This window comes from Pygoscelis adeliae, unplaced genomic scaffold, assembly GCF_000699105.1.
Source record: "Pygoscelis adeliae isolate BGI_AS28 unplaced genomic scaffold, ASM69910v1 Scaffold69, whole genome shotgun sequence".
Lineage (NCBI taxonomy): Eukaryota > Metazoa > Chordata > Aves > Sphenisciformes > Spheniscidae > Pygoscelis > Pygoscelis adeliae.
Window position 1 is genome coordinate 1,490,375 of NW_008825619.1, and position 26,265 is coordinate 1,516,639.

Consider the following 26,265-nt stretch of genomic DNA (forward strand, 5'->3'; position numbering starts at 1 on the left):
TTTCAACAACACAGTGACAAAAAGAAGTTTGGTGGCTTTCTCACCTCACACATGTATTTGCAAGCTTATTTTCTTTGAATACTTTACCAGTATACTAACTGCACATACAATGACCATAAGGCAGAATTTAGTGATATATAAGGACTATTATTTGCTATGTCTTTGCAGCATTTTTACAGGAATTTTGCATATTCAGTAATCTCATCATACCTTAACAGGATGGGATGCATCTCTATTAATAATTAAAGCTGAAAAGCAGGTGTAAAATAAGGATTTAAGATAAGGGAGATAAAACGTTTTGACTTCAATAGTGTTGTGGTTTAACCTCAGCCAGCAACTGACCACCACACAACTGCTTGCTCACTCCCCCAGCCCCGGTGGGATGGGGGAGAGAATCAGAAGAGTAAAAGTGAGAAAACTCGTGGGCTGAGATAAAAACAGTTTAATAATTGAAAGAAAATAAAATAATAATAATAATAATAATAATAATAATCAAAGCAAGTGATGCACAATGCAATTGCTCACCACCTGCCGACCGATGCCCAGCCAGTCCCCAAGCAGCAGTCACCCCCCACCCCCCGGCCAACTCCCCCCCGTTTATATACTGAACATGACGTCACATGGCATGGAATATCCCTTTGGCCAGTTTGGGTCAGCTGTCCTGGTTGTGCCCCCTCCCAGCTTCTTGTGCACCTCCAGCCTTCTCAGTTGACAGAGCATGGGAAGCTGAAAAGTCCCTGACTAGTGTAAGCACTGCTCAGCAACAACTAAAACATCGGTGTGTTATCAACATTATTCTCCTCCTAAATCCAAAACACAGCACTGTACCAGCTACTAGGAAGAAAATTAACTCTATCCCAGCCAAAACCAGGAGAAATAGTCTCAGGAGTCCAGTAAAGGGAGGAAGAGCCAGCGTATCTGACAAGATACTGGATATTGCTACACATAGTCTACTTCTGGGTGGCTTGGCCAGAAACTGTTGCATTATCCTGTTAGTAAGGTAACCTATACTGTATGGTGACACGAAAGACAAACCCTCTTGTTTTTACTTTTGTCTTTATAGTTTGTGTCTTACAAAATCTCTTTCCACTCTTTCAGGAAAAAAAAGGTGGTGGTGGGGAAAGCACTCTTTGCATACAGAGAGCAAAATTAGGGATAAACTTCAGCCTAACATCAACCTGGGAAATTTTGCATCCTTAAATACACTTCATGAAACACAACGTAAAAATGTCAGCAATAGAAAATAAAACGTGATAAAAATTTTGAAGAAAACTACAGACCATTTTTCCTTGTAGGTTGAATAGGGGCTTTCTGACTAATTGTTTCAAGGTCTATTCAAAGGCTTAGGAGCTCTATGTCATAACCTGATAACAGAAAAAGCCAAAAGTGCATAAAAGTAACCTCTAGAGAAAAAGGAGTCTGCATGAACTCAAGAGAAATGTTTGTTGGAAGGCATGTCTAGGCTATAGGTGGTGAGAAAACATTGACCTTGGGGAGAACCCACTTATAGTATCATGCAGAAATCTCAAAGGGGGTTGAAGAGAAGATGACTGTGTTTTCAGAATGGACTCAATGACATTAACTCCCAAGGTACACTGATAATCCTAAATGAAAAAGAAACAGAAGTAGAAAGGAACAGAAACAGCCAGTGCTAGCTGGCACTGAAACAATAAAAGAGATAACCTATAGAACTCATCATTAGCTCTATCTAGGAAGGACTGGTCATTTCCACACTGTCTAGAATTTAGCTTCATATCTCCTCTGGACCCCATGTGGTGCTGTGCCCCTAAAATGCTTAATCTCTCTTGTGTGTGTGTGTGGAGAGGGTTGTTACTGATGAAGTATCTGGACATGTTATGCTGCAGCCAATCAGACTGGTGCTTTCATGGTATGACACTGGGCTGTTTCTTTCAGGTTTGAGTCAATATTCATTCATAATATGGCTTTTTAATGACTTTTTCATAGGAAAACAGAAAATTCTTTTAAAATATATTGATAAGAATTCTAGTTAAACTGAGATAACTGACATCATTAATATTAACTCTGTATTTTCTTGTCCACTATGCCCTGCCACCCTCAATTTTTCACCAAAGAAATAAATTCACCAACTTCTGTCATGCAAATTTTCTCCTCTATGCAAGTTTCCACTTTCTTCATCTTGAATTTGATTATTGGCACCTGGACCTTGGGCAGCTGTAACAATGGCTTTAAAATTGTTCTGAAATAGTTCCTGGAAAGGACAATGCTGTTGCTGACTGAATGAATGCAAAACGACTGACCAGTAATTAAATGAATACACTTTTTCTTTCTAGACAGTGTAAAAGTATCTGTTACAGTAAATGAGCCTGCAGTTTACACTATAGGCTTGTCACTAACAACATTCGCTGAGACTTTTTTTTTTTTTTTCTGGGGGGGGGAGAGGGGGATTAAAGATAAACCACTCATATAATATTATAGGAGGGTTTCTAGCCCACTTATTACCACTACAAAGGCAGTAGATAGTATATGAGTTTTTGAACAATGTTGAAACTCCTCAAACCCTTCTGCAATTATGATTGGGGAAAATTAATTTTCTACCTCTAGTTATATAAGTATTTGTTTATGAAAGCTCATGTAATCTATGACAGACAACAAGGCCACTTTTAGGATATAAATGAGATTCCCATATAAGCTGGTGTCATGCTGACATGGCATGCTGTTCTGTCATACAGCTGTGATAATAATGATTCTCTACAGCAATCTTTTGTTAGCTACTGTATGATGAAATTATCTTCAAATTGCAACAATAACAGTGTGACAGTGCCCATGAAAACAAGATTCTCTCATCTCTATCTCTGGACCCATTGTCACTCAAAGCAGTTGCTTGCCACTGCATTCAGTCACAAGTCAGGATCTCTTGTGAACTGTGTGCATCAGCATCATAGTAACTCAGAAATACTTTTCAGCATGTAGGTTGGTATACAATGCAAGCTTCCAGCCATAGAGCCACTTCATAAGGAAATGTATTTGTAGAATCATCATTGCTCTCTACAGCTTCCTGAGGAGGGGAAGTGGAGAGGGAGGTGCTGATCTCTTCTCCTTGGGATCCAGTGATAGGACGTGTGGGAACAGTTCAAAGCTGCATCAATCAGCACAGGTTTAGACTGGACATTAGGAAGCATTTCTTTACCAAGAGGGTGGTCAAACACTGGAACAGGCTTCCTAGAGAGGTGGTCGATGCCCCAGGCCTGTCAGTGTTTAAGAGGCATTTGGACAATGGCCTTAACAACATGCTTTAACTTTTGGTCAGCCCTGAAGTGGTCAGGCAGTTGGACTAGGTGATCGTTGTAGATCCCTTCCAACTGAACTGTTCTGTTCTGTTCTGTTCTGGTTTTGTTGTTTTGTTCTATTCTATTCTATTCTATTCTATTCTATTCTATTCTATTCTATTCTATTTTTCTGTTGATCTAATCCACCCTAAAAATGATCAAGTCAAAGCAATTGAGTGGTCAGCTTAAAGTCAGAAACAAGCTAGAGGTAGAAGTGGAGTTCTTAAATAAAAATTGCCAATGAGAAATAACTATGTGGGACCAATCTATGAGACTTCAGCATAAAAGAAAACAAGTGTAACAATAAGGTGTGTCAGAAAAGCAGCTAAATAGACACAGCTAAATAACAACTCAATTACACAAAAGAAGAGGGATTTTTCATATTTAAACATATGCAAATAGACAGATTTTTAAGAAGTAAGTAATGATGAATAAGCTTTTAGAAGTATAAAATGTGTATATTAGTCCAGAAGAGATGCATTAAGGTACAACTATGCCACTTTATTGCAGATAATGGGTCACATGTAGGAGTAGATTTTGTTCCTGTACTAAATAAGATGAGCTACGAATATGAAATTAATAGAGGCCATCTGTGGGAAAAGAAGAAATGAAAATTATTGCTATTATACCTGGTTTGTTTCTGATGAAAGATGGTTCCATTTGCAGCCTCAAACAACTAATGTCATTGTGTCCATCAAAATTTGCCTGTATGTAAAAGATTACATCTACTTTCTAAATTCTTCTTCCTGCATTTCCTGGTGTCCCCTTCCTTTTGTTGATCACCATTTTTCTCCAAAATGCCATCACTTTCTTCTGATCTACAGCAACATGGATTCAAGGATAATTTCCTTTTTCTTTTCATTTTTTAATGTCTTCTGTCCCATTTATGACAGCTTTTTCAAGCCCATCATCTTGAATAATCAATCCCTGCGCCCTCTGTCAGAAGGGTTGAATTTCCATCTACTCAGTGATAATTTCACCTTAAAGAACTGCTGTCTTGATAGCAAGATGGCCTCTTCCCCTAAAAGTATTATAGGGGTAAGTGGTACAAAAAGACAGGAGGAAGTAAGCCCAAGGAGTGTGCGGGGTTCAGGTTCTCTCTAATGAAATTTAAAAACATAATTTCTATCTTGCTACTGACTGTCCTGCTAGAATTTAGATAATCCAGTCCATTGACCAGCAACTGCTAACCCTGTTCAAAGCAATTGATTTCTCATGTTTTAAGGTGCTCTGTCTTTTCGCATAGTAATGTAGGTTCAGAAACTGAGAACAAGAAGAAAATATTTTCCTTTATTATAACACTTATAACAAGTATTATTATAGCTTATTATGACAAATGCTAGTGTCAACAGATGGTCTTTTGTCCAAAACATTAGCAAATGAATGTCAGAACAGCTGTGAGTCTGTTGTAATTTTTAACTTGAAGATGAAAGGTTGCTCAACTGGTCAGCCTTAATTAGCTCTGAAACCAGGTGTCATGTAACAGTGAAACAGGCACTTTTGTCATCCAGAGAAACCATATTTTTCTATTCTTTTTCTTGGTAATTCTCAAATGCAGGCTGAAGGAGTTCCCAAAGAAAGTCTGTCTAAAGAGTTACTGGCTGCAGTGCACTCAGCCATGCTGTTACTGGATATTTTACACCTGAATACCACTACAAGCCCACAGAACTTGCAATAATTTGTTTCTATGATTTATAGTGAGCCAGAATGAGAAGGATTAAAGCCACAGGACTCACTGTCCCAGTAGTCAGTGAAAAAATATGAAGGTGTTTCGTTTTGTTTTTTCCCCTCAGTTCTATAGCATGCAATTTGAATAGAGAAAATTGGGATGAACAGAAATGGAGGCAACAAAAAGTAAATCTCTATAAATATGTTAAATATTAGCTAAAGTTGTGGCATCTCTGTAAACTCTTCCCTTAATAAAGATCTAGTTTAGTTTCAAATTGAGTCCCATGGATAAGATAGGTATTACTGGCTTATTTCTACCAGTCACATAAATATATAAGTACTCAGCTCACCTATATCAATCAGGCTTTTTTTTTCCTTTAGTGAGAAGACACTCTGTATTCCTCAAAGATAAAGTTATAAATCAATGTGCAAAATGTATTGTGTATGAAAACAAATATCTTAAATTCAAGAGAAAATAAGTAGGATTTGCATATATACTCTTCTGTCACCCTCCAACAGATTCTGTAAAAAACTCCTGTTCAATGTATGTCAGTATGCAATACTACAAATATAAAACCCAATATATTTCTGTTTCCTTGTGACTGGCTGTTGTAGTAATGACATTGGTTTTTGGAGCAGTCATGAATAATATAAATTGTATCTTCTTGCAAGATATTAATGTAGCTTATGTAGCTAAAGAGTCATTATACTACTTATTATTATGTGCATGCTAATGTTGTTTTCTATCAAGTTATAGTTCCTTTTTATTACACAACAGAGAAAGGTCACTCTAAAGGTTACACCAGCTTTGCTATGACAGTATTTAAGCTGCAATGCAGCTTTCCATGATGTCCTGAGAGACTGTAAAATATATTGTCAGATTTTCATCTACTAATTGCTCCTTCAAGTGACCTGATTGTAGAGAAAGTACCTCCGCCTTCATTACATATCCAGGCATCTATGTTTCTATGCGTGCTGCAGAGAACTATAAGCATGGGATGATAAAAAAAAAACCCAAGGGCACAGGTTGGTACTGGCAACCACGGGACTATAAATAACTCACAAGTGGTCAGTTAAAGAAATTCAGACCTGGGACCTGGGCAAAACTGGATTCAGCAGTAAAAAAAAAAAAAAAAAAAAAAGAAGCATGCAAAGAACAAGTTTCTGATGTACTTGAGAAATACATAGTAAATTAACATGTAACATGGCTTTGCAATAATATCAGAGAAAAGGGTATACATAAACCTGTGTGCATAATGATTTTAACTGTTGTTATTATTGAAAATAAATATTTGGTTTTCTCTATAAAGCATATAATCTTTTTGTCCATAACAATATTTTTAATATAAAACTATGAGATCTGAGGCTCTTGGCTATTACGCAAATTGGGATGCAGCAAAAATTGAATGAGAGGGGATATGGAGATCATTAACTGAGATGAAGCACCTAGGCGTGCTTCATGATCACTGCATGATCATCACACATGATCACTGCAGATTTTTTCAATATATGAAGGAAAATCATAATCTCTAATACTGAGCACAAATTATGCAATTAGATAGACTTAGATCCAATACAATTGTTTTTGTAACTCCATTGGCCAAAGCTTGTTTACACAAGAATTAACACTATACCAAGATTACATGTTACTGGTTTTGTTATGATTTTGTTTGGTTACGGAATAATAACTTTGAAACTGAAAGAAATTCTATATAGCAGAGAAACTCTTCATTCTAAAACAAAAGGAAACAAAAGAATCAGATTTACTTGATACGGGTTCTGTTCTCTGGATGGATGACCCAGTATGTGCTATTACAGTTCCTAAACCAAAAGACTACTGTCCTCATTAGAGTTCCTGAGTGCATGCTTTGTTTTCAAATTTGCTTTGCAAGTAGATCACAGTTATTATACCAAATACAACCCAAACGCATCTATTTCTAATGATAAGATTTCTTGTTACTACTCCTAGAGGGAAAATGTATGTTAAAGGTCATTTCTACTGCAAGAAGTACAGATTTCTACACAGCATTTTAGTGGCATCTTTTCATTGACCAGATTCCCTCAAGCAATGACCAAGGCACAGCTAACACAATTTTTTGCCATCAGTTTAGTGGCTGCAGACTTTAGATGTTCCTTGGATGGAGCCCTCAGGATTCTTTGTCACTTGTTTTGCAAACACTGGCTGAAGGTGATTTGATATACTCTTCTTTGTGAATGATTTATTTTCTGTTTCAACCTTAGATTGTTGTTACAAAGAAAAGTTTTGTATTGTTTTAGTCATTGTTTACTTCTTGTTTATCTGATGTACTTGATTTACTTTAGTCAGCAAACTACAGAACACAGTCTTCACTCCTCCACTCTCATTTCATAGTGAGCCCTTCTTCCTCTCTCTGTCTCTGACCTCTGTTACTTTTAAAACAGGAGTTTTACTAGTCAGCTGTGAATGTGTACCCTTTTAGAAGGACTTTGTCCCTCCTATCCCTTCAATTGCAATCAATCAGCTGGTTTTACTCATTAAATTCAAACACCAGATGACACTGACTTCAAAGACGTTTATTCAAAGGGCTTAGTTTTCATACTGGCATAGAGACAGCGAGTGCACATGTAATTGGCTGGAGTGAAGTACTTTATGTGCAAGTAACACACTTCCCTTCCTTTTGCACTGCTTCTCCACTTTTCTGTGAAGCACAGACAAGAACTCCTCTCTTTTTGTACACTGCTGTGAGAAAATGTTGTGTATTTTTTACATTTTGTTGAGTATATATACGAACAAGATTTAGTAGAATATCAAGATGGATCTAACTATTTATTACACAACTGTTTCAGCAATTTCTTACTCCAAAAAATGTCCCATTATGAGGAAACCATGAGTGTGTGTGAGTACATTCCTCTTTCACAGTCAATCAACTACAGGGCTCTGAAAAGTGACATTGGGACTGCATGTGCATCATATATACTACACAGACCAAGCAGAGAATGCATGCTGAAAATACCAATTATCATAACCAGCTCTAGAGCCAGGGCCAACTAATCACCTCTTCAGCTTCCAGCTAATAGGAAGTCTGATGCAAATTGGCGGAATGAAGAGCATGGACCTTAAGGTACGCGCAAAACAGTCTAGTATTGCTTAAGGAAAATGACCTCAGTTGTCTGTTTTTCTGTGTATCATCATTGTCTAGTCCTGCCCAAACTAGGTTAGTTCTCAAACTGCAGATGTGTGGAAACTGACTGTTTTCCAAGGCAGCTACTGGAAGTATGTAATATACAGTACTACTCTCCAACATTATGTCTGGATCAGCAGCAGTTCCCAAATGTTTGTGGTGGGGAGGGAGGATTTTTTTCAATTTGTTACTCCACTTCCTGGATTACAACTCCAGTTGCATTTTCTTCACTCTACTTTGAAAACCACACTTTCAGGTGTCTCTGGGCAATTAAAGGATCTTGTTATGCACATGTGTCCTGGAACACAGGAAGTCTGTCTGTCTATCATTTATTTATCTGCATGTGTTCTGATGCCCCCAAACCTGTATTTTTATGGAGAGCTAATACATACATTTTGTTTGCTTCACAAAAGTACCTGTAAAAAAAAAAAGTTCTTTTAGAAGACACTTAAAATAGTTTCTGAACTCCATATTTAAAAAATATCTCCATGCAGCCTGATTCTTATAAACCCCTGTTATTATGGTTTATTGTTGTTTCAGTTTTGAAAAAATAACTAGCCATTACTGTGAACTGTCTGATTTTTTGTTTCATATATCTTTCAGAGTAGATCATGTAATATGGTTATAGAAATGTCCTTGCAAAATTAGGTTGCTCTGACAGAATGTCTAGCTATACTGGGATTAATTGTTTGTGTTCTAGTCCCAAATAATTTAGCTGTTGGCTTATTTTAAGTGACTTTGTGTTGGTCACTCATATGTCTCTTTTTTTTTTTTTTTTTGTCAAGTTATGAATATTGCAACCACAAAAAAAGTCCATGGACATCAGCAGATGAAAAAGTATGAAACCAGGTCGTATTAGTAGCATCTGTGTGTACTACATACAAGGTGGGTTGCAAACTGATTTCTAGGAACAAAGAAGAATTTTCTCAGGAATAACATCAAACCTTTGAATAAAATTAACTAAACAGGGTATAATAACATAAATAGCCCTTTCACTATAAATAACAAGCTTCTAGTATTTTGAGATTTTCAGAGGTGGGGGTGGTAATAAACCCCCCAACATCTTGAAAAACCTAAAAATCTTTGGTATCATATAACTCAGTAATGTAATATATGTAATCTGCTCCTTTCCTTTTTCTGCAGGGCAACTTTCCATAGAATTTGCCTCATTGAAAGACAGAACAAAGCTGATGTACACACACCTAGACTCTTGTCCTATTCCCTTGAGTGGTAATATGTTAAGGTAGAACAATGGCAATGGAGGGATCAGCCAGCGTGTTCCAGTTTGTGTTAGGAGCTTGTAGAAGAGCCAAAAGTTAGGGAAGCCAACAGGTGGCATTTTTGGGCTCTGTCCACCTGGGCTCAGGTCCTGTACTGCATTTTCTAACTGGCAAGGCAGAGATTCTGGCTCAATGTGGTTATCACTCTGAGTATTAATGGATTGGCTCTGAGTGGCAGAGCTGGCCTAGTCATTGCTGCCAAGACATTAATACTCCTTGTGAATAGGAAATTGAGCCAGATTCTTCAACGTTGAAGTCAATGAAATCATTATTACTTTTGTCCATTCAAAAAGTGAGTCTCAGCCAGGAGAATCACTGTTCTGAGAATGTAAAAAAAAAAAAAAAAATCATATATACAATCTTTAAAAAAAAAATTAACCAAAGAGCAGAAAAAAATACATTCTTACACACATCAGTAATAAATGCAGACATGTAGTTGTGAATGCTGGTAAAAAGAAGATGAGCAAGATCAGGCCAGTAGTTTTTAAAACTGTGAAACTGAGAAATGAAAATACAGATACAGTTTAATCCAATCTGATGGGATGTAGAACAATCCAGAACTTTAAAAATAAGATCCTCATACAGGGAGTTTTACCAGGGGATAATTGAAAATATCATACTACTTATTGCGAATCAAACAGATCTTACAACCTTTTCAAAGCAAACTAACTCTCAGCAACCTCAGGAGAAGATCCGTCCTGTAATTAGACTTCCTACACTGCAACTAATAAATCTGTCGACTGTTTCACTCCTGTGTCAGAGTCCAATGCTCTCTGACCAGGGTCTTTCAGATACTCTACACGAGGAGGGTTTAATGTTTTAATATGAAATTTATATGTTTTTGTGGGTATATGTTGCTGTTTGGAATCTGTAGCAGTTTCATTAAGTTAGTCAAAAATAAAAATGTTCCTCACTTATACTGCACCTCTAGGACAAAACATAGATAGAAAGGAAAAATAAATAAACAAATTTAGCTCCTGAGCCCAGCATTGGCAAATCAGCTGGGAGTCATTTAGTTAGCAGGAAATATCGGGTGTGCAGACAAATGCATCCAGCAGTACCTGTGCTGTCAGAGAAGCTTCCAATGAGTATTCACAAAACATAGCTGAATCACAGAAAAAGACAAATGAAAAGATTGAGTATGAATTAAGTGTGGGGGTTTACGTAACTAAGTAACAGATGGATAATGCCAAAAGTTGTGGTAAATCCATGAGCCAGGACACCTTACAAGGTATGTTACTCCCAGCATACTTTTTTTTTGATCTCACAAAGTTTAACATAGTGGATTCTCATTTTATCTGCATGGATCAAGAAGACAGCTGCCACCACAAGTGACTATGCCACCAAGGGGTGGCATAGCATATCTACAGTCCTATCTGTACAAATACAGATAAGTTTTGCTATGCAGTGAGATATCAGGGAGCATGCCTGAATCCTGACAGCCATAAGGTATCTGCCACATTGGTACAATCACCCAGAGAAGGGTTTCAATGCTGAAAGTCAGTTAAAAAGAAATGGCCTAAAAAATTACTCCAGCCCACATGGTATCGCTAGGAATGACTTTCTCTCTTGATAAACAAAAATAACCTCCCGTAGGTACCCTCCTGATTCACATTAAAAGGCCAAACAACAATCTTATTGTCTAGAGTGAGTTTTGCATTAACAAAATTTTGCTCAAAACCTATGAAAATATGGACAGTATTTAAGCCTGTATTTATTGGTTCATTTTATTACTTCACTTTGGGTTGCTTTCAGCTTTCAGTTCCTATTGCTATTATGATGGGAAATAAAATACCATGGGGAAGCTTATTTTTATTTGTTTTCAAATCTTCCTTAGAAGGTCTAATCAAATACATAATGGATAAATATGGAAGTACCTTAACCTTCCAGAATTTCTCTGACCTTAGCTGAGTTGTTCTGATTATAAATCAGAATTACAAGGGGCAGGACAGTCAGTCCGAGAGCTTAGCATGTTCCCAGATTACAGATGGTAGGTGCAGTGCAGCCAACAGTTTTATCATTTTCTCCCTCTTTGTTTTTTATTAATGTATAAAACATGTTTATAAGTTTGCCTAGAGAACAAAACTGCATCTAACACATATATTTCTGGTAGAAAAAGTAAAATATTTAATAAAACATCTTTAGGGATTTTGATATTTTCTAATGTCGATTAGTGTAAGCAGTGTTACAGTTTAAATGCATTCTTTAATTATTCAGAAAAAAACAGCTTTAAGTTTTTTGCATCTCTGAAAGTTAGAGCTAATAAAATTTCTGTTCTGTGCAAGGAGAAATATTCAGTTGGGGATTGATCTTTTATTTTATGTTTTATTCACTAATTTCTTTACCATAAGTAAATATAGTCTAAGTTTTCTTTGAAAATTCTTTGTTGATTCATCAGTTTGTAACAATACTGCTTGGTAATACTTTATAGGATATGATTTGACAAGTTATTTATGGTACATAATTTGCTTTCTTTGCTTGCATTTAATGTATTATGCAAGCAGCAAACTGAAATCAATACCAACACAGAGGGTCAGGAAGATTTTTTCCACCAAGAACTTGTTTATATGCATCATGAAATTTCTTTTCCTAATATGAATTTTAAACACACACACAAGCAAAAAAAACCCCTCATAGCCAAAATATTATAAAAAATATATATCCTGAACAATGTGCAGTCAAATTGACTAGCTCAGTACAGAAAGGTGTTAACTGCTAAAAGCATTAAAAAGTTTCTTTTTTATAAGGGATGACAGATTATATTAAATTCCTTAATATTCATGATTTATCGTGAAGTTGTAGCTAGTTGTTGTCCTTTAGTTGTGCATTAACAGTCTCACATGGTAGTGGTAACAGACCTAGTAATGGACCATATTTTGTTATCTGCTTCTTTGTTCCCAATATGTCTATGCTCATTGAAAGGACCAGGCAGCTCAGGTGGACCCTGTGGAGGAAAAGGGAGATTGCCCCTTCCTGAGGGAGCTGCCATGGGCGCTGCCACAGCGGTGGAGAGACATGCTGGTGCAGGCAGGGGTGGCAGCAGACAGGCAGGGCTCGGGGCTAAGGGAAGAGCCTGGGGCCCGAGTAAATCTGGGCAGGGGGCGGGGGAAGGGCACTGAGGAGAGAGAAACAACCTGCCCCCAATGGAGACAGCAAGAGCTGTGCATAGGGCGTTTTCCATTATTATTGTTGTCTGGTTTCCTTAACCTAATTGCCTTGAGATTTTTCTGTGTAAAGAGTCATGTTTCTCATTCTTACCCCAATAAAACCTAGCTTTACTTATTTTAAACCCCTTACGGTGTTCTGTGGGGAGACACCCTGGCACAGCCACTTCAAAGCTCTGGCCATCTCAGGATCCCGTCATAACCCCAAGCTACTGGGTGTAAACCCGAGGGGAAAAACAACTTCCCCGTTACTGCAGTCTGGAGGACAGTGGTATGACTACCTATAGGCAGCAGTCCTGATGCATTTTATTCCTATCACAGTGATCTATAATTCTCTTCACGGATTTCCATGGTACATATATTTTCTGTATTAAGTCTAACGGTGTCACTGTTAGTCCTTTATGTCACCTATTTGCCATTTCATTCTACTGTAGACAACAATAGCAAAACAAGGTATGATTTGTCTTAGCACACCCAACTGTTTTTTTAGATAAATACACTAAACAAGGTATGCGATAAAGTTTTTATGTTTATGCATGATGTTACAGATTTGACCTTCCTAAACACATAAACCTTTTTCTGTTAACTTCTGAAATACAGTTATAGGCTGTTCTGGCTATTGTCACAGACTTTATCTGTAGTTGCAGTGGAAATGCCCATTTTGCCAGGTGAATCCCTTTGTTCTAGTTAAAGAAATACTTTGTCATATTCAAACAAGGAAAGCAATGTGTAACTGTTGACTGCTGTGCTTTAACTTTTGCTTACAGTGCTGCCAAGGATACTTACACCCTGTTCTAATAAAAATTTATACTCTTTGAAATCCCATAGTCAGGGATTTTGTTGTTCTTAAATGTCATGTGTACCATGCAGAGCTTTCTGCAACTTAAATGGTATAATTCTTAAATGGTGAAGCCATAAAATGAATATTTTATAAACTATACGACAATTTTTTTCATGAAGCTCCAATCCAGAAGAATCCTGATTAAATTATACACCAGACATAATAAGAAATCATAAGGAAGAAGGGAAAATAAAAGATAATTTCCTAAATTATGGTGAAATGTTCCACTGCTTGAACTCCAGGACAAGGAAGATACACAGGATGGGAAAGAAAGACTTTGTTTTTCTTGGACTAAAGATGATTTAGGGAGTCATGTGCTTGTTATTCCATTGGCCAATTTACAGTTAATGAGAAAGATATGACTAAAAAAACCCCCTAAAACCCCAAAAGAAACTCCCCGAAAACCCCTCCAGATCTTGTAAACCATGTAGAGGTTAATTAGCCAGACTCGTAAGCCATCTGAAATGCTCAAAAAAGGAAAGAAAAAGAAGCATTTATACAGAACCTTAATGAGGTTTTGTTTTGTTGTTTTACAACTTTGTTCAATTACCTCATTAAAGTTCAACATTTTCCAGCTAAGGTGAGGGTTTTTTAATTTGGGGTTTGTTTGGGGTTTTTTTTTCAGATAAAGCTGAGTTGTCTAACAACCCTTGGACACTCCATTCCCGACGACATTTTGTTTTGCATGGTTTTGTTTTTCCTCCAAAAAGTACTGATCTATTTCTAGTATTTCTACTACCTAAAGGTTTAGGAAATCACTGTGAAGCTGCTCAACCATTGTCACAAGCCGCCAGTGTACAGAGAGACGTGTCTCTTGACAAGTGTTAGTCTGAACTTCTTCAAGAGGCTAAAGATAATGGAGAAACAGTCTGACTTTAAGTTCATTTGTGCTTGATCTAACTCATAGACATCAGACTCTTCCCCTCTTCATTTTTGTTTGAATACTAGTTTTAGCAATGTGAATGTTTTAGTTGTCCTGAAAAACATTTGTGTGAGCATTCGTTTGGAAGGTCAGCATTTGTTTGGAAGATAAGCATATCAATAATTTCTATTTTTCTTTAATGTATTTTCATTAATGCCTTAAATTATATAGCATCACATTTCTTTACATTAAATGGAAAATTGGCTTTCTCATTAACAGAAAGTTATTTATGGCTTTTTTGTTCTGTACTGGAAGATTCAGTGTAAGATGGAGACCAGGCTTGAAGATTTGCACTAAATTAATATAAAAGTGTGTATGTGACAAACACTGGGAGGTGGAATATGCATCATTAACTCTCACTGTAAATAGGAAAAAAAAAAAAGATAAAAATGTATTTTCTTTATCTGACATGCAAAAAGGGAATTTTCATCCTCACTGAATATCTTAGAATGTGGTGGTACAAAGACATCATGAGAAAATCATATTTTTATGATCATGTATTAAATGAAGCTGCAGTAATGATGGTTTCACATCAGATTGTTCTCATGCTTTACAGCAAGAGATGAAAATATGAATATGAATTTTATACTCTTGTCACTAATGAATAATGTTATAATGCAATATGTCTTTTTTTACATTTATGGGGAATTACTTTGAAAAAATATGGATATTTTTGTGGGACTTACATGATATATAGTCTAGCTGCAGGTAGACTCCTCAAAAGATAATTTGTCCTTATTCTCTATAACATGTTTTCCAGATTTTATTTAAGTTTTGGTTAGTAATCAACCTCTATTAATGAGTTGTTATAAATTCAGTGGAGGTTAAGATCATTTCAGTGACAGTTATAATAATGATGGAATACTTTTTCACAAGTACTAGGGTTTGGGTGTTTTTTGACTTGGAGAGACTCACGCCTTGTGCTATTAAGAGTCTCACAGTTTACATATGGTGGAAATATTTCATCAGAAAAAAAATACAGGATATAAGCAAGACTTTATCAGTTTCTTCTCTTACACCACAGCAGATCTAAGTCCTCCAGCTTAGGCAAGATAACATGTTTCAGTTTTATATGAAGTCTTTTAGGGCATAAGCATGTAGTACCTAGCCCGTGGGATCAAATGCCTTTCTTATCATAGAAACATGAAGAAAGGAGACAAGACCATTATTTATTATAAATCATTACAGGCTTGTACCAATTCATACCCTGTAAATATTATCATGAGTATGTATAAAGGTTAAGTAAAGCAAGATTTGTTTTATCAATAGCAAAACGAATACTGGGGAAAAAAAATTCCTGAGAAATAAAACTTCTGGGGTTTAGACCAATACATTTACCAGTTTCAACTGACATGGCAATTTATATTCAAGTGGCAATCTGGATGCCTAGTAATTCTTTGGTTTTGTCAGATGGTCCTTGAAGAATACCGATGTAGTAATTTAGTTTCCCTTTGAAAGACGGGCAGGGAGACTGTGTCATTCCTTGAATAGCAAAGGATTAAGCTCACAAAAAGATTTGAAGGGCTGCAGGCAGAAAAGAGGAGGATAAGTCACAGTAAAGAGCTGAGAATTCATCATGAAAGATTAAGAAACTGCTGAAACATGTAAAAACTAGACAGCTGTGCCTTGGATGTTATGGAAGGAAGTCCATTTCTAGGAACTTCCTAGGAGAGGAGCGTGAGGGGTTTGCTGCCATTCAGAATAACACAGAGTTGAATGAAATGGATCTTGGAAGCATTAGCTTGTTCTAAAGGGCAGAGTAAGCAGGAGGAGAGCTGTTATAAATAAAACCTTTATTTCTAAACTGACCTACTAACTTTGAGAGATGTAATTTAAAAAATCTAGTTCAGTTAATCTTCTGTTAAAAACTGTTTGTTTGCAGAGAAGAGTTAAAAGATATTGGTTGTTTTTGAGGAGTTTAGTCCATGAAGAAATTCTGCTAGTCTATCTCAAAGCACTGGGAAACTTGGATTTCAGAATAAATTAATAGAATAGCCTCCAATCTCTGCTACTGAATATCCAGGGATTCAGTAGAGAAATTAACATAGATAAGGCTTTCACGACTTCACTTACTGAATTCTGATGTTCTCTTTTATTCACGTGTTTATAAATAATTTTTAGTAAGAATTTTCAGTGTGCTTGGAGAACTGGCAATTTGTTTACAACAATGGAGAAATCTGTTTCGAATAAGGTCTGGAATTCAGAAAATTAGTGAATAAATAAGGAAACTGTATTTCCTTACTCAATATACAGAGAACATAAGTTCAACATCAAATCAGATGGAAGCATAGCAGGTTAAAAAACAGTAAAATGCACATCTGTTCACTTCTATTGTAGGATCTACAACTGAAGTTAAAAAGTGTATCAAGATGAAATGCCCATCTATTAAAAAAAAAAAAAAGTAAGAAAACTGTGTGGTAGCGATATCATTAAAAAAGGAGGATGAGATATCATCAACTCAAATCACCTTAAAATGTGATACTTAAATTCAAAGTTCAAGACTGTGTACCCTAGTCAGAAACATGTTTTGTGGGTTTTTTTATTTTATTTTTTTAGGCATTTGAATTGAGGTGGTCAAAATCTAGTCATATGCTAGGTGTTTAAAAAGCAACACATTTGTGTAAGTGTATCATCATGTAAGACTACATATGAAGCATGGAAAACCTTATTAATTAATAGTTTAGAGACTTGGTTATTGTGTTTTGAGGGATTATTTCCAGGTTTTTACATTGTACTTTTTGATAGTGATTACTTTTATGTTTGGGAAGTAACTGTGATTAAGATTTAAATCATACAACATTTGTTTTCTGTTTCACTTCATAAAAACTTCAAGCATGTTTCCTTTCAGGGTATTTATTTTGAGTATTGTTTTGTATTCTGCTTCTTATTAAAAAAAAATTTTATTGCAATCATAAAATCAGTGAGTAGAAATTTAATTCCTTTTATATGTAAATAAATGAGATTTTAAATATGGCAGAAATGCACTTGTTTCTTTTTTCTTGCAGGACCTATCTTTAGGTCGCTACTGTGGACTCTCTCTACACATGAAAAATGTGCATTCTCTCCTTGTTTTTTTGACCAACACTAACTCCTCTCTGTGATCCAAGAGCAACAATGTTAAAAAAGAACAATTTAGAAGTTCAGAAAAGTACTTTATGCATCTAGCAGCAGCCTAACTTCCTTCTTTTCTGCCTGAAAGATACATAGTTATTGTCCCAGAAGAAATGTCAATCTACTTGCTGCTTAAATATAATTTTTTTATTATTATTAATATTTTCATCTTCAAGATGTGAAAGACTAGAAATAAAAGTCCTTTGGTCTAGATGATGGTCTAGATGATGATGTAATAAACACGAGAAGTAAAAAATTTCACATTGTTGCATTGACATAGAAACACGGAAACAGAGGTATCACTGGGATGTATGCTGAAGAATATTCTTCTGATTCCTTGATGTCCTTGCAGATAGGGTGCTAGTCGTATCACACCAGAGAAATCCATTTCTCTTCTGCAGTTTGTCGTTATACAGCATTTGATATGTTATATGGCTTTGTGTTTAATTAACCCTGCCTCAGTCCAAGTCATTCTGGTTTCCTTGATGTGAGTCCATATTGGAAAATGTTAGTATCTTCCCAAATACTGCGTGGCACCAATTTTGCAGGTTACATGCTTTGAACTACTGACATGAGAGATGGGCAATTTGTAATCACCTCAGGTTGTTAAAAAAGATGAAGTTAATGAAGAAGCTGCACGCACAGCCTTGGTTTTAGCCCAAGAAGTACTTCTGTTGAGCCTTTAGTAGCCAGGAAGACTGATTTAACAGAAAGAATGTTGATTATGATATGCCCTGTTCTTTGCCTTTCTCCTGTCCTATAATCTCATGCTGAGATCATAGGAACATAGTTCTTTGCTTCGAAGGAAGAGATATAAGTATAGATATAAATGTAGAAGCTTTTGCATTATAAATTTATTCAAACCACACCATCACAGAAAGATTGATGGCACTGTGCTTCCAGACCCAATGAAAGTAAAGGCTTTCACAAAACTTCTCTGACATCTTTATAGTGGGGTGACTATAAGGGACCCTGTGGGTGAACAGTTTCTTTTAGCTTTTATTTACTATGAGAAAGAACAGAATAAAGATCAAGAGACATCTCTGATGAAACCTTCACAGATATTTCTTCTCCTTCTCTTCCCTTCTAGATGTGCACATGCTGAAGGGACAATTGGGACCTACAATACAGCAGAGAGAAAAGGTTCATCAATTCAGTGGTAATTATGCTACAATTAGCAACATTCTTATGCCTCATATTCTGTGAGCCTGTCCGCATTTAGTTGGAAAGAATTACTTTTCTGAAAATTATCTGTAATGCTTCTGTACAAGTTCTGAGTTAATGCTGCCTGGTGCAACCCAAGTATTACTCCTTTTAGGATTAAAAAATCCAAACAATGAAGTAAAATTTTAATGCCATAATATTTGTATTACTAATTGAATATTCTCGTTCATACATAATGGTTTGTCTGTTATACTGAGGCGTCTGGAGAAAAACAGAAAAATGACAATGCATATTGTAGTATTTTATTAGTACATAACATTCAAACTATTAGTAAAGTAGACTATTGGCTTCAGAGGACCTGAAAGCATCATACATATCAAAGAAAGGCAAATTCACCAAATAAATGCCAGTAAGTAAAAATTTCATGCCTGGGGCACAAGCTAGGTGTATAGTGTGGAAACTGAGAACTGTCATTAGAGACAAATCTGGAAGACAAAACAGATGATTACTGCATAATTATAGACAAATACCTATGATATTTCACCAGTTGTTCCTTTTGTTTTTGATTTTCTATCATATCCTGAGGTTTATTTATTTCAGCAGTAGGTCTTCTAATCTGACAGGGTTTTTTGTCAACTGCCAAAAAAAAAAAAAAAAGTTAGATAATGAAATCATGCCCTACGTAATTTTATTTCTGCAAATGTTGCCCTTTTCAGTCCCCACTTTGTTTTGCCACTTTGTCTTAGCATCATTATATTTCTTCCTTACTTCTCTTATTTTCCTTCTTTTCTAATGCATCTTGTATTACCGATTCTTTCCATTAATCCTCACACAATTTTCATACTCAGTTCTGCTCTGTCTCACTTTTCATCAGAAATGAGTGAAATCAACCCAGGACACCAGATGCCTAGAATAAACAAAAAGCAATATTTTTGTAACTTAACTGGAGAAATATACATTTTAGGTGGTAATACTATCTGCTATGAATGATTCCTGAAAATTCATATTAAAAGACCAAATTTTTGTTCTTTATACTTTAGCTAATCTTTAGAAATCAAATAATTTTTAGTGCCAGGAATCAGTCCTAAGTTGAACTGTTACCATGTGGACTTTACCTTTTAATTTTTTATTAAAATAATGCAGCCTGACATTGTGGAAAATAAATGGTTTGTACATTTGAATAAAACCTGAATTTTTTCACTGCAAAGTTCAACAAGAGCAAAGTTTATGGTTTAATGACAGATGGTCATCATGCTGTCAAGGTAGCATGATGTCATTTTTACTATTCTTCAGGAAGTCTGCCCTCATTTAACCAAGATATGAAACTCTAAATAAAATCTCAATTTTCAAATCTGCAGGAGAAAATTCATTAAATTTTAGAAGATTAATTATTCACACAGAAACTTCATCAGTGCTGTTCCAGTATAGAGCTGAAGAGGGGGAATGAGACTTTGCATGATATATGTTTATCTGGCAACCGAAAGATCACCAGAACGGTTACCAGGACTGAAATGCAGGACATTGTTGCTCTCTTATTCTCGGTATTATTCTGTTCATGCCCTGGCATACAAGTGAGAAAGACAGATGGATGCAGAATAAGAACTTACCACTGGAACACTGAACAAAATGCAGCTGACTGAATGTGGAAGAAGTGTGGAAATGATTAATTGCTGAAGTAGGTGTTGGGTGGGGGGCAGAGAAGAGGGATCATGGGTCTATAGTAATGGCTGGCTGTCACTGATCATACACTAAGAATTATTCTTCCCTAAATTATCTTTTAATTTTATTTTCTTCAGATAGCTAGTTACAATTGTTTCAAAAATGGCTATGACATCATATATTCAGCTTCTGTATTTTATTTCTTCTGTCATGCTCATACACACGTAGGAGTAAATAGAAATTCTACCATTTATAAGTTAGTCATCCAATGGTCTTTAAACATTTATTTTGTCAACCACAGAAGAATTTACTAACCTTCATGTTAACTTCATTAACATTAATAAATGTCCATAAGGTGACCCTGGCATCAGAAAAGTGAACTAGGTGATGGTCAGCCTCCCTCAGCTACACTTTAGCTATCATTGCCTCTCTACCTGCCTTATTGCTAATTTCAGGACTTTCATTTCTGATATCTTAAGGTGTTTAGGTGTTGCCATGACACTTCAACATATCTGAAATTAACTGAGCATCCCAATGTGGCAACTATATATGGTTTGGTTATCACACAGAAAAAGGCAGAGAGGTGATAATTTGTGCTGCCAATTTTATGTCCTTTCTCCTTGGCTTTCAGCAGGCTGTAATTTATTTCATCAGCTATGAGAACATAGTGTGACAAGATATTTTCTAGGAGAATTTAGCCATTGCATATACACTAAACAGTGACAATGATTTGTCAGTCTGAACTGGTAGGTGATTGTACCATTTCCTAAAAGCTAGAAGAAGATGTAAAATGTTCATAACACTATAAAGAAGGTCTGTGATAAGTCAGAATTTTCTTCTGGGTCCACAGAGAAGTAATGCATAGTCAGCACCACAGAGAGTCTGAAATCGGAAGGAGACCACGTGAGAACCATAGAAATGGAGAAAGATTGGTTTTGAACATAAAAAAACATAATTTTGAGTTCTGGACTTAATATTAATGTAAAATATTTATTTATATGCATAGGGATATGGAAGCAGTAAGCATGCGTTTGTCTTTCACCTTGGATAAAAAGAAGAGCTTTGCTTGACTCAAAAGACTGAATATTTAAGTGCCTGTGGTGCAACAATAGAAAAACATTGAATAACTGCTCTAAAACAAGGGTCAGACTCTGGAGATAAAAATTACTTTATTGTGCAATTATTGTATAAAGTTATCGTGAAAATAGCTAGACGTTGATTTACCTGGTCATGCTATAGTATTTAGTGGTGCCTACTACAGAGTTTACTAATGTGGCTTGTCTTGTTTAGCAAACACATTCTGCTCTTGTATAACTATATTAAAATTGTAAAACTCATGGGTAGTAACTCAGGAACTGATGAGAAAAAGAACAACTTTCCAGGCAAGGCTCTGATAAAATATACATTTTTCATTCTTTAAAGCAAATTTAAAAGAATTGTTTGCTTCTAGATAACAAAATATAGCAAAAATATTTTCCATTACCTATTGAGAAAGAAGAAAACATAAAAAACCTATGAACTTATTTGTTTACAAAAAAGATAATTTTACATTTAAAAAAAAAGAAGTAATAAATAAGCTCCAACAAAAAAATCCACAAAAAAAATCACCTTCTTTAAAAAAAAAAAAAGACAAAGAAAATACTACATTATTTGATTAAGGACAATTCATTAGAAAACTAGGTTCATTTTACTGTTAAATGTCTTTATGATACAAAACAAAAAAGTATCCATCTAATAATTAACTGATTTCTCAGTGGCTTAATATGATTACTTACTGGTGCAACAAATTGTGGCAGGTGAGGGATTATGACCAGTTCCATATGTTCTTTAGAGCGATATCAACTAAACTTGACTTTTTCAGGACTTACCATATGCTCTGAATAGATCACTATGAATATGCACATACTTTGGTTATGAAGTTTCTCAAACCACCATGGTACACAACCATAGTGCCTTCTAAAATGAAGGTTACAAAGGTAAGATAATATTTTCATTTTGTTTACAAACATTGAAGAAATTTACTCAATTTGTTGATAAATGTGAAACAGTTGTTTACTGCTTGAAAGATTTCTGAATGCATTTTTCAATATGTTGGTAACGTTATAGTTGCTATGATGATCTAAGCATATAAGAAAGGCTAGGTTCGAAAAAAACCCACCACATATTATATGAGTGAGTAAGTTAAATCCTAAAATCTTCTCTCTTCAGTATATGGCATTTTTCAAATAATTTAAACACTAGACATATTCCTCGGGTTTTGTTTGTTTGTTTTTTAAAATGAAAGTCATTAAAGTCTGTAACACCATGTAGACAGATGATATGTAGAAGTAACATTGGAACAGCCTGGGGAATGTTGACTATTAGGTAAAGGGTGTGGTACTTTTTAACGTACTAAATATGTGAAAGATTGTTGACTGCGGATTGATCTATCTGTGAGACACATGAGAAGGCTCCTCCGCATTAAGTGGAGAAAGAAAGAAAAATATATGTAGTTGAGACATTGCAATAGAAAGCACCCATCTAGCAGAGACAGAAGTATGATATACGTCTGAAAAGGGAAGCACAATTTCTGGATCCTGATATTCTTAGTCAAAGGTAGGAAAATGTAGTAGGAATCATCTTTTAAATAGGTACAACGTCATAAGAAAAGATGGCTTTAGCTGCAGTCATTATGGATAAGTCCTTTGGGCTACAGTGTCTGAAATCTTGCAAGTGTGTAATGTTCTAATATTTCTAACATTTCTAACATTTCTAATGCCCATGTATATCCTCAAAAAAGAAAGTCTGAAGGACATCTGGTGTACTAAGATGGGCCTGAACTTGCAGAGAGTCAGAAAGATTGTTCAAAGATGTCTGAAGTGTCCTTCAGTGGTCTTTGGGAAAATTTTTCGCTTCCCTGAGGGGTTCTGTGGTTATCCTGAGAGAAGATTCAGAGGGGCTGAAGTGCTGAGAGTCACAGTCTTCTGACTCTGAAATGATGAAGGCGTTTTTCTTGGATACTGAACCCTTTACTTTGGCAATGGTTGAGCTTTATTCTCTTTGGGACTGACCTCATCCCATGGAAATTAGTGTGATGAGGAGAAAGCCCTGCTGCAAAGAAGTGGTTTTTAACTCTCAGCAGAAGACAATGTCTGTGGGCTCCTACTGCTGTCACTGAAAAATGAAAAGATGGTGTGTAGTCCAAGGGTTGCAATGGTCTATATGGCGTTATCTGAGGCCCTGTAGTGCCCTACCCCATTTCCTTTAAATGAAGAAGAGGATATGCAGGAGGAAGGGAGACAGAAGCATTCTTGAATCTTACTTCATCATCAAATAAGAAATGGACGTTCATCAACGCCCAGATCTAGAAGATACTCAACCCAACCACAGTATTTCTGGTCTACCATTCAACTGTTGTGTATTGGAAAACTTAGGCCAGAATACTCTGAACCCAATGCCCACTTAAAGGGTTCTCAAGAATTAACTTTAATTAGATTAGAATTAAATGAGCTTTAAGTAATATTGTTGTGCAAGTGTTTTAGGGTTGGTATTTTTGGCATTCCATATATTTTCTATGCTTTAATTCTTAAATTATTATGCAGCAAAATAGGCTTTCTTTTCTTGCTGCTCATAGCTAACTGTGTTCCAGTTTAAACTACAGAAACACTTAAAAACTGGAATACAATTTAGTTCTTTTCACAAAAATCTTGTATATTTTTAATCCAAAAATGCATTTAGAATAAATAAATGAAAGTAATTTGAATTAATAATTATGACATTAAATTGAGTCTGTTCTGGGTATCAGATTCCATAACCTTGACTATTTATTGTGTTAATAAAACTAATGATTTTATAACATTTGGCTAAGAATTCTGATTTAAAGATTAATATTTGCTAGGGAGTTCCTCACACTCATACCCAAGCTTCACCACAACATTCCACTGCAATATCACAGAAACTGTGGGTAATACTTAAAAATGAGGATGATTGTTGTTTGTGCTGGTTTTGGCTGGGATAGAGTTAATTTTCTTCACAGTAACTTGTATGGGGTTATGTTTTAGATTTGTGCTGAAAACAGTGTTGATAACACAGGGATGTTTTCGTTACTGCTGAGCAGTGCTTACACAGAGTCAAGGCCTTTTCTGCTTCTCACACCACCCCACCACTTCCACAATGAAAATCTTTCTTTTAAATGAGATTTTGATCCTCACATTAGCTCCTTGGTATGGAGAAATAGTCTCTGCTTGCTGTGTTCCCAAACTTTCATTCCTGTCGGAATAACTAATGCAGACTTGGCCCCTTTGTTTATTGGGGTCTTCTTTTAATTAATGAGCCAAGTCTCAAAAGGCATATCTACCCCCACCTTTTTAACAAGTGCATAGCTTTTGGATATGATGTCTCTGCAATTAACTTGTTATTCATTCCTGTGCTATTCGACAATAGCACTTATATGCAATCTATCATTGACAAAACTGTAGATGATAACTCTGGGAAAACAGGAGATCATTAGTCTTTTTGCTGTGAGGATGAAAGAAAAGGGGAGAGATGTAATTAGTTATATCGGACACTATACACTCTTCACAGCAGCTGTAACAGGTTAGCTGGTCTGCTGCCAGATTAATGAACATCTAGGGTGAAAGTAGATGGTGTTGATGACAGCAACGCAATAATGTAGCTTTAGGTTATTTTGCACACACTATTTACTCAAGCCCATTTTTGTTACTGAAAACATCTGATACTTCATGTGGAAAAAGATATATGTTCTTTTGAGAAGTTACGAAGTCCTTTTTTTTTGAGGAATTTTTCAGTAAATCAGATTATTCATTTATCTTAGGCAGAGATTTTCTTCTGAACCACAGAGTTCTACCTGCACTCCTCAAATAGATATCAGTAAAGCAGTCAGTCATTAAAAAGTATGTCTTTTGGGTGTTAGAGACAAATCATTTAACTATGTAATCACAGTTTTATTGCTATCTTGTTTTTTACAAAAATTATGCATCAGTAGGAAGGGTTGGGCATGATGGGTGTTCTAAAATTATTAGGAAATAAAGGAAAGAAGGAAATGTTTTAATATCAATGATTATTATTAATAGTTTTTTAGAAGATACAAAGAAATGGATCATGGAAAAAAGTGCATTTATATATGAAGTTACTACTTCAGTACTGATAAAAAGTTCCCAATTAATAAAATATTTTCAGATTACAAATTCCTTTTGCTCTTATCTCTCTCAAGCATACGCATACACACTCACACATGTTAAAGCAAATAACCACGAAACGCACATCTATGCTTTTAGCTTGCCTTACATCTCAGCATGGTATGTAGGCCTGAAATGCTGCTTATCCCCAGTGACTTTGGACTCGATGATCTTAGAGGTCTTTTCCAACCTTAATGATTCTATGACTTGCACTGAATCCTTCTAGTGCTTTACATCAGTTGTCAGTGTTGGTAGGATGTTTTCACCTTCCCATTTGCCCTTACAGAACAGGTATGGGGCCCTGGAACTTGAGGGCCAGGCAAATGAAAATGTAGATGAAGGTCCATCCAGTAGGTTGCCCAGGGTGAGGCAGTCAGGCCCACGTATTATGACTGCCTCTGCTAAGAAAAAAAGGAGGGTGATTGTCATAGGCGATTCCCTTCTGAGGGGAACAGAGGGCCCAATATGCCAACCGGACCCATCCCACAGGGAAGTCTGCTGCCTCCCTGGGGCCCGGGTCAGAGACATTACTAGGAAGCTCCCTAGTCTGGTATGGCCTTCCGACTACTACCCGCTGTTGGTTATACAGGCTGGCAGCGATGAGGTGGCAGAGAGAAGTCCTGAAGCGATCAAAAGGGACTTCAGGGCACTGGGGAGAGAGGTTGAAGGATCAGGAGCACAGGTAGTGTTTTCCTCAATCCCTACAGTGGCAGGGAAGGACACTGAAAGGAACAGGAAAACACACCTGATCAACACATGGCTCAGGGGCTGGTACCATCAGTGGAATTTTGGCTTTTTTGATCATGGGGA